Source organism: Sabethes cyaneus, chromosome 2 (assembly GCF_943734655.1).
Source record: "Sabethes cyaneus chromosome 2, idSabCyanKW18_F2, whole genome shotgun sequence".
Lineage (NCBI taxonomy): Eukaryota > Metazoa > Arthropoda > Insecta > Diptera > Culicidae > Sabethes > Sabethes cyaneus.
The window spans coordinates 179,647,885-179,663,580 of NC_071354.1; the positions used below are offsets into that span (position 1 = coordinate 179,647,885).

General features: G+C 42.8%; 1 protein-coding gene across 6 annotated transcripts in view; it reads left to right on the forward strand.

Moving 5' to 3' along the window:
• The first annotated feature begins 352 nt into the window (after positions 1-352).
• LOC128738885 (collagen alpha-1(XVIII) chain) overlaps positions 353-15,696 on the forward strand; it is a 591,219-nt gene continuing 575,875 nt past the window's right edge. For 4 of the 6 annotated variants that reach the window (XM_053834344.1, XM_053834348.1, XM_053834349.1 and 1 more), the window contains exon 1: positions 353-474. The gene's annotated coding sequence lies outside the window, so the exon portion shown is untranslated. The remainder of the gene's footprint in view (positions 475-15,696) is intronic. The other 2 variants (XM_053834345.1, XM_053834346.1) reach the window with 2 other exon arrangements.

A 15,696-nucleotide genomic window follows, 5' to 3' on the forward strand; every position in this document is an offset into this window, starting at 1 on the left:
GGCATTTTCTGTTGTGTACACATAAACATTCCTTCGCATAGAAGGACGGATCGCGCCAAAACAAAGACCACGCGGTCGGTCCTTGCCTCTCCGGACTGCCGGGCGCGTGTCGCGGAGATTTTGTCAACATTGCTGGTACTCACTCTCACCTACTTGTAGCCGCCCATCGTGATGCTTCCCGAAACATGTTGCGCAGCATATTCTCTCTCACGGTCAGACCGTGATCGCTTATAGAGGATCTCCTCCAAGTGGGTGGATGGATGACGCTGGGGATGGGCGGGCAGCCCACTGGGGTAGCATCGCATTGAAAGTGATACAGCGCGGCAGTCAGTCTACAGTGTGCTTTCGGTACGGTCGCATCGAGCCGCTGTTCGTTGTTCGTCTGCCTGTCGGATTACTTTATCTTTTGGATCAGGCGCTCCGTGAGCTTCGTTTACGTCGGAAGCCGGTAAGGAATTCGAACCGCCCAGTGAAGTAAGTTTCCGTGTAACAGGAAGCGCCGTGGGTTTATGGGATTCACCACCCCAGGCTTTCTACTCGGTGGCGCGAGGATTGTGAATGAAAGTGAAAGTTATCACCTAATGCTATTCTAGTTCGGTGGTGACAACAGTTACAGCAGCAGCAACAGCAGCAGCAGCAGCAACAACAACAGAAACAATGGCAAAATAATGCGAAGATGAGTGGTTATACTTGTGCTACTTGCCTAGTAGGGGAATTACTGCTCCTGCTAGTAACGGATTACATCTAAAGGAAGAGATAAGTCTCTGTTATCTGTCACAAACGAATCTTATGCTTGAAAATACGAAGATATCCTGTGCCAGGCGACAACAACTTCAGTACACTTGTAGGGCATCACTTTTGAAATTTCACAGGAAGAGTGTTAGTGCGGTTGACAGTGCTTATTATTCCTTAAAATGATAATTCCAGTCCTTTATCCGGTGTTTCGTGTTTACGGAAGCTGTTTGCCTACGTTGTGCCCGTTCGGAATGTTGGATGATAGAGAGAGGCCATTCTCATCTACTGATAGATAGCCACCGTTGGCAAATTTAGCAGTTGTTGTGCGTGCGTTTATCAGCGTGGATAAATCGTTGATACATGATTTGCGAGAATAGGCAATGTATGGCAGCCAGAAGTTACAACACACAAGGGACTAACAATGGAGCAGTGCCAAAACATATTTTCGATTCAACCTTTGGGCTATGGAATTAATTCAGTGAGTGAGGAAAAAACCAACAGAATGCAAATCCCTACGGGCGGAGTTGAATGAAATTAATTAGCTGTTTGTTAATTATGATTCATGATTTAAAGAGAACTGAACTCAGATGCTTCCAGAATCTACATCTCATCTCTCTAGAACAAAGGGTATTAGGTCAATGCATTTTTACCGGTCTAATCAATTTATTCATTAAGATAGCTAAAATTAAAATTGAACAGATAATTTAGTCATCGATCTAAAATTACATTCGCTAATCAAGCCGTTATTTTCATACTCACCGTACGTGATTTTGCAAGCCAACAAGCCAAACTTCCGCGAATATTCATGGCCGAATCGAATTCGACATGCCAATTATGATAATGCTTAGTGCAAACATTGATGATCAGCGAGGAATAGCTGAATGAAGGAATTTTCTTGGAAACCATTCAGCCTTCTGGCTGTTCGGATCGGTTATTTTGTTAAACAATGAAGATAATTTGTTTAAATTTTAATCAATATATGGTAGCAAATAGAAATACTCGACCACCAGGTGGAACAATCGAAATAAACTGCCCAACCTTATAGCAATCGTTAACAAATTGAATAGCAAATAAAATCCATTTCATTTATTTGCTATTGCTGTTCTCGGTTCGGTAACTAAATAAAAACTTATTCACGATATTACATTTATTCATCGTAAGTCAATCAATGCTGGGCAAACAGTCCGAAATAGCATTTCAAATATTTAGCACCGCCCGCCCGTGCTTCGGTGTCGGTCCCGCTTCCCCCCAGGACAGACAGCATGTGAGTGAGCGGTCGAGTTTTCCAATCATTTTGAATCCAATCATCCAATTAAACGGAGTGGAATAAATCAGTTTGTATAACGAATAACCGAGGCCGAGGGTTTGCCGAATATTATTATAAGATATAAAAAACGATATTACTTTTAGTATGAAAGTTTATTCTTTAGACTTTCGAAAAGGTAAATTTAAGTGTACTGAATCTCGTGTGTAGCCTAACAAAATCAGTTAATATGCAGTTACTACGTACAAAAAATGTACATTAGAAATAATCGAAATAAATCTGTTGAAATTGATAAATCGATAAACTGAAACGTCGATAAAAGAGCGTAACTGGAAAATAAAATTCGATATTCATTCCATAAGCAGTTTACGAAACTGTTTAAGTTAAAGATAATTGCGAATGAATTGTGACGATGCTTAAACAATCAGTAAAAATTGGACATTGATCTGAACATAAAACAACCTTAAAGGAACTCCACTTCAGCACTATTTAAGAACCACAACCCGCAAATTAAAACTAGAATCAACTGAAACCTAAACCTGCTAAAAGCACAAAGCATACCAAGTTCTTGTTCATTTCGTACCTACGAAACTAAACAGAATGCCATTCCATTGGAACAAGTACCGTCCGAAGACCAACATTCCTTTCTGTATGCGAAGAAATTTACATGAAACATTTTATACAATAATCAACCTAAACAGCAAAAGGATTTGGACTTGTTTTGTGCTTCCATTCGAGCTTGAATATGTTGACTATTTAAGCTCGAAATGCAATCGGTACCCAATGCTGTACCTGCTGGAACGCATGGAAAAGGAAAACAAATCAAGAATGCCTCTTTGCAATGTTCTTTCGATGTACCTACGGCTACGGCAGTGACATTAAAAGTTTTTGTTTTGAAACGATGAAGGACGACGAAAGGGTTCCGATTGCATGGCATACGTAACGAAAAATACTCACCTGCTTTTGGAAGGTATAATAGTTAATGGCTCGAAACGCCGTTGAAGAATGTACAAAATGTGCTCAGATCCATTTGCTTGCCCTTTTGGCACCAACGGAACAACATACTAACCGCGCGTTCAGGTGTTCTCTTGAAATAAATACAAAAAATCGAGATTTTTTACAATTTAGCGAAAAGAAGAAAATGTTGTTTACGTAAAGAAAATAGAAGAGGTCTTAGATGAGAGCCTTGAGGAGCAATATAAACGACATGAATTGGCATCGAATTCTTTACATTAAATTCAATTATATGTTAAAAATATTTTTAAACCATTTCAGAAGGCAAGACTTTATACTTTAACGTACTCAAATATTCTGCAGAAGTTTGTCCGTAAAAGAGCTCCAACATGGTTTTATTACGCGATGTTAATTGGTTGCATGTATGGTCCAAAAATTAAGTAAATTTTTCGAAGTCAAGCGCCACCTGAAGACTTTGTTGAGAACTGCTTTGAAATGTTTTGAAATGAAAGAGAAAATGGCAATACCACAAACCGCTGCTTAGATTATAGCTTGATTCGATCTTCGGATCCTCCAATTTGGATAAAAAGGATGGAAAGGGGAATAAAAGGGAGTAGTACACAACTTCTTAAGCGTTGCTTCAATGACCCTCCCTTATCTAATTTTTACACTATTTTCTCGTTACGTCTGGTTCCACTCTGTTTGGATCCTATCAACATCTTTGTTTCATTACTTTCTTCTACCGTTCTCTCCGTTGATTGTAGAAAACTACCGTTACAACAATTAATCAAGGGAAAGTTACTTGCTTTCTTACTTACTTTACTTCACATTTATGCCGCAGCCTGAAGAACCTGTTCTATGCCCAATACAGAAGTCGCGTTCACAGGGTGACATTTTTCCACCACTCCGAACACCTGTTGTTTGAGCCACCGAGCCTCGGCAGTGCAAAACTAACAGATGCGGGGTCAGCCTCAAAACCAGCGGCCTCTTTCGACTTTTTTACTGAATACTATCTTTGTTGCTCAATAATCCGGCATTCTCGCCTAGGTCAACGGCCGGCTGTAGCCTGCCATGTTTTTGCTCACTTGACAACATTCACATCTTTATCTGACTGGTACAACTCGTGGTAGGACTCCTGCACCGCACTCTTACCTCTAGTTTACCATCAAGAATTTAATTTAATTTTAATTTATTAATACTGGTCTTCGAAGGTATCGTACAGACAGTTCTAATATATACTAATTCTAAGTTTAAAAGCAGTTCTTGTCACATTATAGTCAAAACAATCAGATACAACATTAAACTCACAACAACACACATCAATAGGATTATTCCTGGCGAACAAAGTACGGTGCATTGAAAGTCTAAAGAAGTCCGCTCGTCGGGTACGCCTTGGCGGGACGTTGAGTCGAAGCTGTCCTAACATCTCCGGGCTATCGACATTGTTTTGCAGGAGGTCGAAGATAAATAGTCGTTGCAACATACTCCTCCTATTTACCAAAGTGGGCAGACGTATTAGGGCGCAACGGTGCTCGTAGGGAGGCAAACGGATTGAGACATTCCAAGGCAGCATTCGAAGAGCGTACCGGATGAAATTACGCTGGATTCGTTCGATCCGGTTGATTTGAACTGCATGGTAGGGCGCCCATACAAGCACCCCGTACTCAAGAATACTGCGCACAATCGAACAGTAGAGGGACTTTAGGCAGTAGACATCCTGGAACTGCTGTGTATTCCGTTTGATAAAGCCTAGTACAGCATAAGCTTTAGCAGTAGCAACTGCGACCTGCTGCGCAAAACAAAGTTTGCTATCCAGAAGAATGCCCAAATCTTTCACGGTATCAACCCGGGTGATACTGGGTGTTTCCATCTTATAGTCGAACGAAGTGATCTGTCTATTTCTGCAGAATGAGATGACATTACATTTCCGTTCAGAATGCACCAATTTAGTAACGAATCAATGTCAGATTGTAAGGCACACCAATCAACTTTAACGAAGATATTACACGGAAGAACTTCAGGTCGTCGGCAAACATACTCTTAGGGGATACAATTGTAGAGCACAAATCGTTCACAAAAAGGATAAATAGCAATGGGCCCAGATGGCTTCCTTGGGGCAAACCTGATTGCATTTCAAATGGAGGGGAACTGGCTCCATTTACACGCACAAACGCATTCCGACCGGTAAGGTATGACGATATCCACCGTGTTAGCCACACAGGAAATCCCATTCTGTCTAGCTTCGTTACTATTAACAGGTGCGGCACCCTATCAAAAGCTTTAGCAAAATCAACATAAATCGCATCGATTTGCTGTCGCTTTTCAAGCGCTCTCGTCAGTGTTGAAACATACGCCATCAAGTTTGTGATCGTCGAACGTTTTTTCACGAATCCATGCTGCCATTCCGAGATAATATGATGAACCTTCGGGTAAAGCGAATCGTGGATAAGGCTTTCAAAAACCTTTGGTAAACAACTAAGATAGACTAATCTCAAGTTTTTAGTCTTGACCTTGAAATGCGGTCATACATATATATTAATATTTTTTGAAACGATGGTTCTACAATTGATGAAGGGACGGTAGGGAAAGAAATGAAAATTTTTGGTGAAGGTGGGGAAGAGCGGAAAGGAAGGGGGGGGGGGTATTGGTAGCTATGCTTGACAAGTCAAAATGACTACTTGTCAAGCATAGCTACCAATACCCCCCCCCTTCCTTTCCGCTCTTCCCCACCTTCGCCAAAAATTTTCATTTCTTTCCCTACCGTCCCTTCATCAATTGTAGAACCATCGTTTCAAAAAATATTAAACAACTAAGAATCGAGATACCGCGGTAGTTCGTAACGTCATGGGTACTACCTGCTTTATGGACAGGTGTAATTGCAGCTTCGCTTCTCAACCAAATTCGTCAACCAAAATCATTAAGGATGACACGTCTAATCACTTTCGCTAGAAGGGGTTGTTCAGGCATAATCCCCCATCGGCCATTCCGCATTACCCAATCATACGCTGCTTTGAAGTCTATAAAGTGATGGTGTGTCTGCAAGTTCGCTTCTCGACAGTTTTCGATGACCTGTCACACGGTGTAATTTATGTTGGTATTCTCAGGCTGGCAAAAAGGTGCTTCGGATCACCAGGCCTCGGGAAGCTGCGAAGTTTATACATCGTTGGCCGTTATCGTTCGTGTCGGTGTGCAGGCTATCGGGTCCTACCACCGGTCTACACATTTCTTCCCTACCGACCTGGGCGTTCATATCCCCGATGACGATCTTGATGTCCCGTGACGAGCAGCTGTCGTACGTTGCCTTCAGCGTTGCTATAATTGAAGAAACGGCCCTTTATCCTCACACACATTCTCTCGTTGGTCGCCTTCTAATCTATCACGCGATCCTGCATTCCGCCCAACACTACAAAGCCCGTTCCCAGTTCGTTGGTAGTGCAACCGCTCTGGTAAAACTGGGCCTTTCTGCCACGGATCTTCCATACCTTCTCTCCCTCGCGACAGATTTCCTGCAGAGCCACGATGCCGAGTTTGCGGGATTCAAGCTGTTCAATCAGCACCCGCTCGCAACCTGCGAAATTTAGCGATCTGCAGTTCCAAGTCCCGAGTCTCCATTCGTCATCCTTGTTCCGTCGCCTAGGTCGATGCCGAATATTCCGCTCCGAATTTGCTTGAATTTTGTAAGTGTGATTTAAATTAGGTGTGTTGCCGTATTGGGATAACACTACCGAGTCTCGCGATGGGGCTGGCATCTCATAGTACCGAGACTCACTATACCTCCTTCTCGGTTAGTATACGACCTTAGTCTCCACCGGGGTTGGTTACCCGATCTCCGCTAAGGTTGCTCGTATCCCGCGTGGTACCACGAGGAGGTCGGGATCGGAGTTGCTGGATAAGAGGCTAACGACCACTATGGAGTCTATATTCCGCATTATCCAGCCACTTACCAGACAAGCATCTTTTTCCCGCGCAAGGACATCCACAAAGTCACCTGGAGATCAACTGACCAACGTACAATGAACCAAATTGACCACGTTCTCATAGAGGGCCGGTTTTTCTCAAACATCACGAACGTACGCTCCCGATGGGTTGCGGATATTGATTCTGACCATTACCTAGTAGCAGTACTTGTGTGCTCAAAGTTGTCCACCGTATACCGGACACATCAAAGCCGCCCTCCTCGGCAGGCGTCAAGCAGCTAGATAACCCGCAAGCTGCCGAGAACTACGCGCCTATACTGAATGAGGCACTGCCTTCTTCCGAGGAGTTAGGTGCTTCAAACCTCGAAGACGGTTGCGGCAGAATACGCTCGGCCATCGGAGAGGCCGCTACCGTGGCACTAGGAGTGCTGATTGGTTTGATGGTGAATCAAGCGGTGGAGGGGAAAAAACTGCTTGGAAAAATTATCTAAATATTGCCTAAATATCTAACTAGAGAGAACCTGGGCAAATACCGACTAAGCTAGGAACCAGTTGACCATGATCCCGAGGAGGAAAAAGCGCCAAAAGGAGGACAGAGATCGTGAAGAATTAGAGCAACTATTCCGAGCTCGGAAGAGCTATATACCGAAACCTGACATGTGTAGGGACGAGGGAGGGAATCTAATCACAAACGAGCGCGAGGTGGTCGACAGATGGAAGCAGTTCTTCGATGAACACCTCAATGGCGAAGTCGCAGAAGGAGGCGGAACGGAAATTAACCTAGGAGCGCCCATGTAAGATAGTAATGTCCTAGCACCTGAAACACTAGCAAAGGCTCTACACCGGGTTATTTCGAGGATTCAGGAGGAGAAAAAGCTACCGGAGGAATGGATGGAAGGAGTGGTTTGTCCCATCTACAAAAAGGGTGATCGGCTAGACTGCTGCAACTATCGCGGTATTACGCTGGTAAACGCCGCCTACAAGGTACTCTCCCAGATCCTGTTACGTCGGTTGTCACCGATAGCACAAGGTTTCGTAGGGAATTATCAAGCGGGTTTCATGGGGGCTCAACGACGGACCAAATTTTTACTATCCGACAGAAATATCGGGAGTACAACTTGCCCACGCATCATATCTTTATTGATTTCAAAGCAGCATACGATACAGTCTACGCGACTGATCAGAGCTACATTAGATCGAGTGATGTGTTTCGTACGCATCTCTGGGACACTCTCGAGTCCCTTCGAGTCGCGGCGAGGGTTGAGACAAGGTGACGGTTTATCCTGCATGCTGTTCAATATCGCTCTTGAGGGGGTGATCCGACGAGCGGGCATCGAAACGAGAGGCACGATTTTTACCAAGGGCAGTCAACTTCTAGGCTTTTCATATGACTTAGATATCATAGCCAGGATCTTGGCGACGGCGGGGGCAATCCACGCCAGACTGAAAGCTGAGTCTAGGAGAATTGGGCTAAAAATAAATGTGACGAAGACCAAATACATGAAAGGATGAGGCTCAAAGGAAACAAACGCGCGTCTCCCACGGACGGTAGCCGTTGAAGGCAACGAACTAGAAGTGCTAGAGGAGTTCGTGTATTTGGGATCGCTGGGTATCGCGGACAACAATACTAGTAAAGAGATCCAGCCGCGCATCCAAGCGGGAAATCGGACCTACTTTGTCGTTCGTAAAACGTTACGATCAGGAAGCGTACGCCGCCGCACGAAACTAACAATGTACAAAACCATTATTAGACCGGTAGTTCATTATGGACTTGAAGCCGTGATGCTGCTCACGGAGGACATACGCGCCCTTGCCGTATTCGAGCGGAAAGTGCTGCGGACGATATTTGGCGGAGTACTAATTGAAAGCGGAGAGTGGCGGAGGCGTATGAATCACGAGCTACAAGGCACTGTTTGGGGAGACTCCCATCGCACATCTAGTGAAAGTTAGCAGGCTACGTTGGGCCGGACACGTCGTAAGGATGCCCGACGACAGTGCAACGAAAATAGTCCTCTTCAACAACCCCATCAGCACCAAAAACAGGGGGGCCCAACGTGCACGATGGTTCGACCAGGTCGAAAACGATTTGCGACTTCTGAGACGATTAGGAAATTGGCGACGAGTGGCCCAAAACCGAGTTGAATGGAGTTGAGTGCTTGAAACAGTACGAGCCACCCCGGCTCTATGCTGACAAAATACAGTAAAAACAATAAAATTTATCGTCAGAAAAGATAACCAAACCATCAAACTTATTGTAGTCCACCAAATTTATGGTTTTGAGAGATTCTATCATAAAGATGACGGGTTGTTTAGTATTTTAACAATAACCGACAATAACCGGGATGTTGAGTATCTTTGCGACCGTAAACCTTATCTCGTGGTCGTAGAACTCTGCGGGTCTTAATAGTATTTTGCAGATGGTCAGCTTTATCATGCAACGAACATTACGTTAAGAGGATTCTTGTCTTGTCTTGGGAACCACCTGGCAGGATGTCAAATCCAGCCAAAACAGCACGGTACATTCATCTTGCTTCGGAAAAACAGCAGGCGTTTCTCCAGACAGTCGTTTATGTTAATGTTCTAGTTGACGGTCCTAGTGCAAAGAAACACAATCCTTAGTTCATCCCGCTCGACAGAACTGCGATGATGCATACTTCCTCGGATGAAACTTTTCTATATGCACTCACGACTCGATGGCAATGAGCCGGAACGTGCTGTTCTGCTTTGCTAGGTTGCATTTGACCCCAACGCTTCCTTTTTGCGAAATCCGAATTACATTCTCGACAGACCGCCAGTGCTCTCCATAAGCTTCGCCAACTGTTTGAGGATGATTCTTTGCAACAATTTTCCAAACTTAACTGGAGAAAGATTAGTCTATAGGATGCTAGATTTCTCGGAGGCTTTCCCGACTTCGGGAGTAATACCAGCCGCTCTATCTTCCACTTACGCAAGAAGTGATCTTCCTGTAGACAATTCTGCAGCACCGTCCGGAACATATCCAGAAACGCTTGGATTGCGGCTCTTATGGCTACGACAATTCCATCTGGATCTTCTTTATTTTAAGCCCTCTTTCAATAGCTACGAGCTCCTCATTGGACACCTGTATCCTCTCGGTGTTGTACCATTCGTCTAAGTACGGAGTAAGTGACAACCACGTTGGGTCATGTCTGGGGAAAAGTCCTTCTACGACAACCTTCAACCTTTCTGGACCAAGGTCCACGGTTATCGTTGGCACTTTAACTTTTGCCATGACGGCACAGTTCCTTGTAATAGTTGTTTTGCTCTTTTTTATTGCCCTCTTCAATGTAGTTCACGCCGGTTTAATATATTAGTGGGTTCCATCGGAAATTTATAAATGTCGTTACACTTGTGTGATCTAATTTTCTCACAAACGCGTACCCATTCTAACGAACACGCCGGCATAGGTATCCCTTATACCGATCTCTCGTAAGGGCTCGCACTCTAACCCGCGTGTGTAAGGGAGGGGTTAAGATGGAGAAGAAAAGAAAAAGTAATGCAAAATTTGTTTCCCATTGTGCCGCTAGCCCTCACGGGCAGCTGGTTGCTCACAAGTTGTTTGCCTCGTGAACGGGCTCTGCAGATCGACGCAACGAGACTGTGCGTTCGCGGCTGTTTGTCGTACACTTGCGTCAGTGGCGCTAAGCGCTAGATGCTATGCTTCTCATACTCGCTCGCGCTCCAACCTTCGCTGATCTCCGTCTGCAGATTTTAGTTATCTAAATTCATTTTCTTGATCTAAGACAACTACTCCGGAGGTCGATAAGCTGCTTGTTCCACCGTAGGATATTCGGTTGCAGCTTTCTTGGCATGGTTGCATAAGGTGCCGTCACTAACGTGTTCGTAAGCCCTTCCGCCGTAAGTGACTCTACAAAGGGGTCCTTGTTATAGATTTTCGTCTTCCATTTCCACTCCCAGTTTTTTCTTCTTCGTACTGCTACATCATTTTGCTGGCCTGCGCTGTACCGGATCGTCAGATGGTCGCTATTGGTATACTCCTCCAGTTTACCACCAGCGAAGGGCTGCAAAAAGTAACACCGATTATAGATTCGCGACCATCCTTACGGAAGGTACTAGCAGTACCATCGTTCGATAACATCACCTCCAGCTTTGCTAGGCCCCTAGCAGGCTACCCTACTCCACTGCCCAAGCATTAAAGACGACTCAATTATCAAACAATTTATGTCAATTGCAATGGGATCCCCACATGCTTTTAGTAAACATTTTAATCTATCGTCGCGTCATGATCAATTATTTCGTTTACGTTTTCGCTTTCATACTGAAAATAATAGCTTTTTCAATCGGAAGAAAAAACTTTTTTCTGGTTTTCTCCGCATTTCAAGCCAACCTTAAAAAACTATCTATCGTACCTAGCCTGCTTAACTGGGAAACGATATGCACGGATGTGTTTTCAACTGCATACCTACATTTTTCAATTCTTACCCGTAAAGTGGACACCTCCTACTCATTGAATACTCTTTTCAGAAGTAGAATCATCTTTTCTATAGCGTTAACATAGTCGTCTACAATGATAAACTCGAGTGAAGAAATACAGTGCACATCTACTACCTACTACTTGTCGCGGTGAAAAACTTGTCTGCTGGGTTCCTCCTCCAACCGTGCACTGCGAATAGATTTACCAGCGTGGAAAACGTAAGACATAACATACGTAGTAGATTAAAATGTTGGTTGGCCACACGCACCTCACGCACTGGTTTTCTGACTAGCATCATTAAAATCTTATCCTATTAATTATTCGTACGTACGTACGTACGGTACGTACGCCCAGTACTACTTCGAATACCATGCTGCTAAAGAGGCGAGTCCTCCCCTGGAGGAGCGATGCATTATCCTTCTACACCAAAAGAAACACAAACAAAGGTGTCAGTTTTTCTCCAGAGAACTCATCCGCTGTAGTAACATTTATTCTCCATTCTTGTTGGATACGCGTTATGCAAGCTTTCCTCCTTTCCGTTTTTTTTTTGCAATTCTCATAGTTTTTATGGTTTTTTACCCACAGAAATAGGTATTACTATCCTGTTGGTTAGTTGGATAGTAGTTGGATAGTAGGCTGTTCTTGTAGATGCTATTTTTTTGAATTACCGTCCCTACTCTGAGATGGACCCAACATTATACAAATTATAGGTACATACAATTTGCTTAAGACGAAAAACTGAAAAACCGTTTGCCATTTCAGTGGAAGAGTAGTGAATGTATTGTGCTGTGGCAAGGATGTGTTACAGATAAAAAAGAATTGAATTGGTAAAATGTCTTCACCGTGGGTGAAAGATTGGTAATAAATACAATTTTTTAATTTCTGTAAGGTAACAGGACAGCAGTGGTTTTGTTCTTGATTGTGTTAAATTGTTTCCAATTTCACTTTTTCGCCAGGACAACTATGATGTTTTCTCGTGGTTTGGTTTAAATATCGATCAAAAGTGCGCAAATTAAATCTAAAAATCCAATGCATGCTGTGATCTTTACGAGCAATAATTCGAAAAACATCAATTGAAAGCTGTTTTCTTGATACTACTGGGTTGCAAACAGCGAGTTTGGAATACCAAAGCATCCAGCGAATATTATCTTTTCTCCTCTGCTGGGTTTACGATAAAACGTTTATTTTTCTGCTTTGTTGAAGGGCAGAAGAAGAAGTTAGTTCGTTTATATGTTTTAAATACTCACAAATTTCGTCTAGATTAAAGCACCACAACATTCAGATGAGTGAGCCTCCCAGTTGGCTCCGAGGTATGACGCTGGCCTAATAAGCTAGTCGTTGTGTGTTCGAATCTCGGTTGGGAGAGGCTGTTAGAGTCAATAGGATCGCAGCAACTGGCCCTGCAATTGTCCTGTACTCTAACAGCTGGCTGCGAAGTCTGTCGTATAAAAACAAAAGGTCAAGTTTCGATAACGGAATGTAGCACACCTAGGCTTTGGTTTTTGCTTTTACATTCAGATGGGTACAACTTTATTTGTGTAAACTTTTGACGTAGAACTACGTCTTTCAGGAAGGTAGCTGGTATAGGGGGTAATTCCAAAAAATCTTTCTCGAAAAGTGGTCAGGTTTGCGCTAATAGCTTAGTGGTTTCCCGATCGATTTTCAATATTCTTACACCAATCGATTGGAAAATCTTCTAAGAATTGGCCCAAATGAAGTAAAGTATAGATTCTTGATGTAGAACTATTGACTGAACTAACTCCGATCGAAAATTGTTGAGCTTCAGCTGTTGCTGCTTCCCCGGATAAGGCAACGAAGCCATCCAAATTCACCAAGCGAGAAGCCAACAAACCGAAGAATCCATCGCCTCATCCGCCAGTGAACGATATGCCCAAGTAACAATTCCAAGTTTTATTACGTTCGTATAGCGATTTTCATGACCAATTTCATAAAACCGCTAATAAAACTATGAGCTCCACCAGAACTTTCTGATGACCGCTATAAAACTGCTTTCTGACCAAGTGGCCCACTCCTCAGAATGTTTTCATAACCGCTATAAGAATCACGTTATAAACTCAAGTAGTCGTATCACGTTCTGCTGAAAGCAGCAATAAAACCGATTAAGCTTTCGCTGCTTGACAGCCATCGCCATAATTTAAAAAAGCTTTTCGCTTTTTGTTTTTCGATTTTCGCTTTTCTAGCAAACGCCATATAAGTTCGCTAGCTTTGTCAACTAGAAAATATATCCGTGAGCAGAAAAGCTTTAGTTTTACTGACAGATCATTCTGAACGATTTGGTTTATAGCGGTCAGAATAAAATATCCCATAGAATATTTATTAAATTTTAAGCAATTTCGTTGCTTTGCACTATGTGCGCATTTAATTTCATCGTGCATTTTGATATGATAGGTCGATAAAATCAGCGCGCCACTGAAATTTAGTAATTTTCGAAAACTGGTTGTTTTAACAAATTGAAAATATTCAGTTAGTCAATCTCAATTTCTAGCAAAATCATTTTAGTTGCTTCCTATGACAAGAACCCCGATTGATAATGACCTTCTTTCTGCAAAGCACTTTGCTTTGATGAATTGTTGTTTTCGAGCTAAACAAAATACTAAAATATGGCAATATGGCTTCGTATAAAAAAATGATTTTGGTGTTGAACTTTGGTATTCTTCATAATAGCAGCAAAAAAACTGTTTGGTTAGAGTGTTACCATTTTAATTGCTCTATAAAACTAACAGATTTATTGCGGTTTGACAAGTAACCGCGATAAGATCAATTTTGATTGGTGCGCCATTTTGTGTTGCTACGCCACACTTATGGTAAGTTTACAGGAGACGTGGTGCAGCCAACAAGCTTTAACGTGGTAATATAAGCAACCATAATAAATTCGCATTATTTACAGTTTTATTATGATTTTCTAGCTAGCTATAAGTGTGTTTGGACTCGTATCCTCTTGGTATTGCGCAATACCACAATAAATCCAGTCGTTATGATTCATACCGCGATAAAACCTTTATAAAATTCAAGTAAAACCAAGCGGCTTTGAATTGTTACTTGGGTGGTTTTGTCTGCTATGACTTTTCCTGCGCATCGTCAGTCGGTCAGCGGCTTTCGTTGGCGACACATCGGCAAGCAGCTAGCTTGGGACACATCGGGCAGAGAGCTTTCGAGTCACATCCGTGGCATAATTTTAAAGGTTGTCTCGCTGCTGTGATGGAATATCTGGCTGCTGAAGTTCTGGAATTGGCAGGAAATATGCTGCTCGCGACAACAAAACGACCAGAATTATGCCGCGTCCCACGTCACTTGCAGTTGGCCACCTGGACTGGTATTTCATCGTGACTCATGACTATACACAAACGTCTTCGTCGATCGCATAGCTGCTGAGGCTTTCTGGCTGGTCCGTTGCAACAAGCCGAGCCTGGTTAGCGGTTATCGGTACTTTAATTTACCGAAAAGACAATTACGTTAGGTGCGTTAGTGCAAGTTTATTGCAAGTTAGAGTTATGATAATCAAACAATCGGTCCTTTTAAGGATCACACAACGATTGAAGAGTTTATAATATTTTCTTGCCCAGATAACACAGGCCACGAGGGAAAAGTTGAACTTTTCGCCGTTGCGGACGACCAACAAATGGTGGGAATAAGTTTACTCGTCACGGGCGACATTTTCTGTCACTTCCAAAACGTCTGCAACTTGTAAATGTTTTATTATCAATGTTCTTCTTTTGTAAGCTGTAGAAAAGTTTTGCGCAAATTTTTCAGCTTTTTGAAAACTCGCGCGTACCGTCTACCGATTATCAGAGGAAAAGCACTATTCAACGTAGAAACAGAGCATGAAAATTTATTTACTGTTTGGATAACTAGTGTTGCTTTGAGTTTTCAGTATAAAACCATTCAAATGTACAAAACCCTTCAGCATAAAACCCTGCAAATGCAAGCTACTCCGCAACATGCATAACAGAGGGTGCTAGTGTGCAAGCAAAATGTGCAGGACGATGGTTTTTAAAGGATTTCCTTCTAAGTGTCATGTCAGTTCGTCAGTGATCCTACTATCGCTACAAAGAGACTTACGTAGTCCTACGTCATCTGTGCGGTCGTGTCTTGTGCACAACCCATCAGATTTTTTTAACCAGTAGCTCGAAACTTTTTCGTAATTAACATGTAAATAGCTCTATGTTATTTTTATTGAATATTGACTATGCAAAGCGCTGGATGCTTTGCATATCTATATCGCTATTTCAAGACTAGTCACTGAAGTTTCTAGCGGCTACAATTTGATTTAAAATACAGACCATTCTACTTTTCATAGCCGATTTTTAGACCACGAACATATAGGGTTTTTTTCTAATTCCCGTCGTAATAAG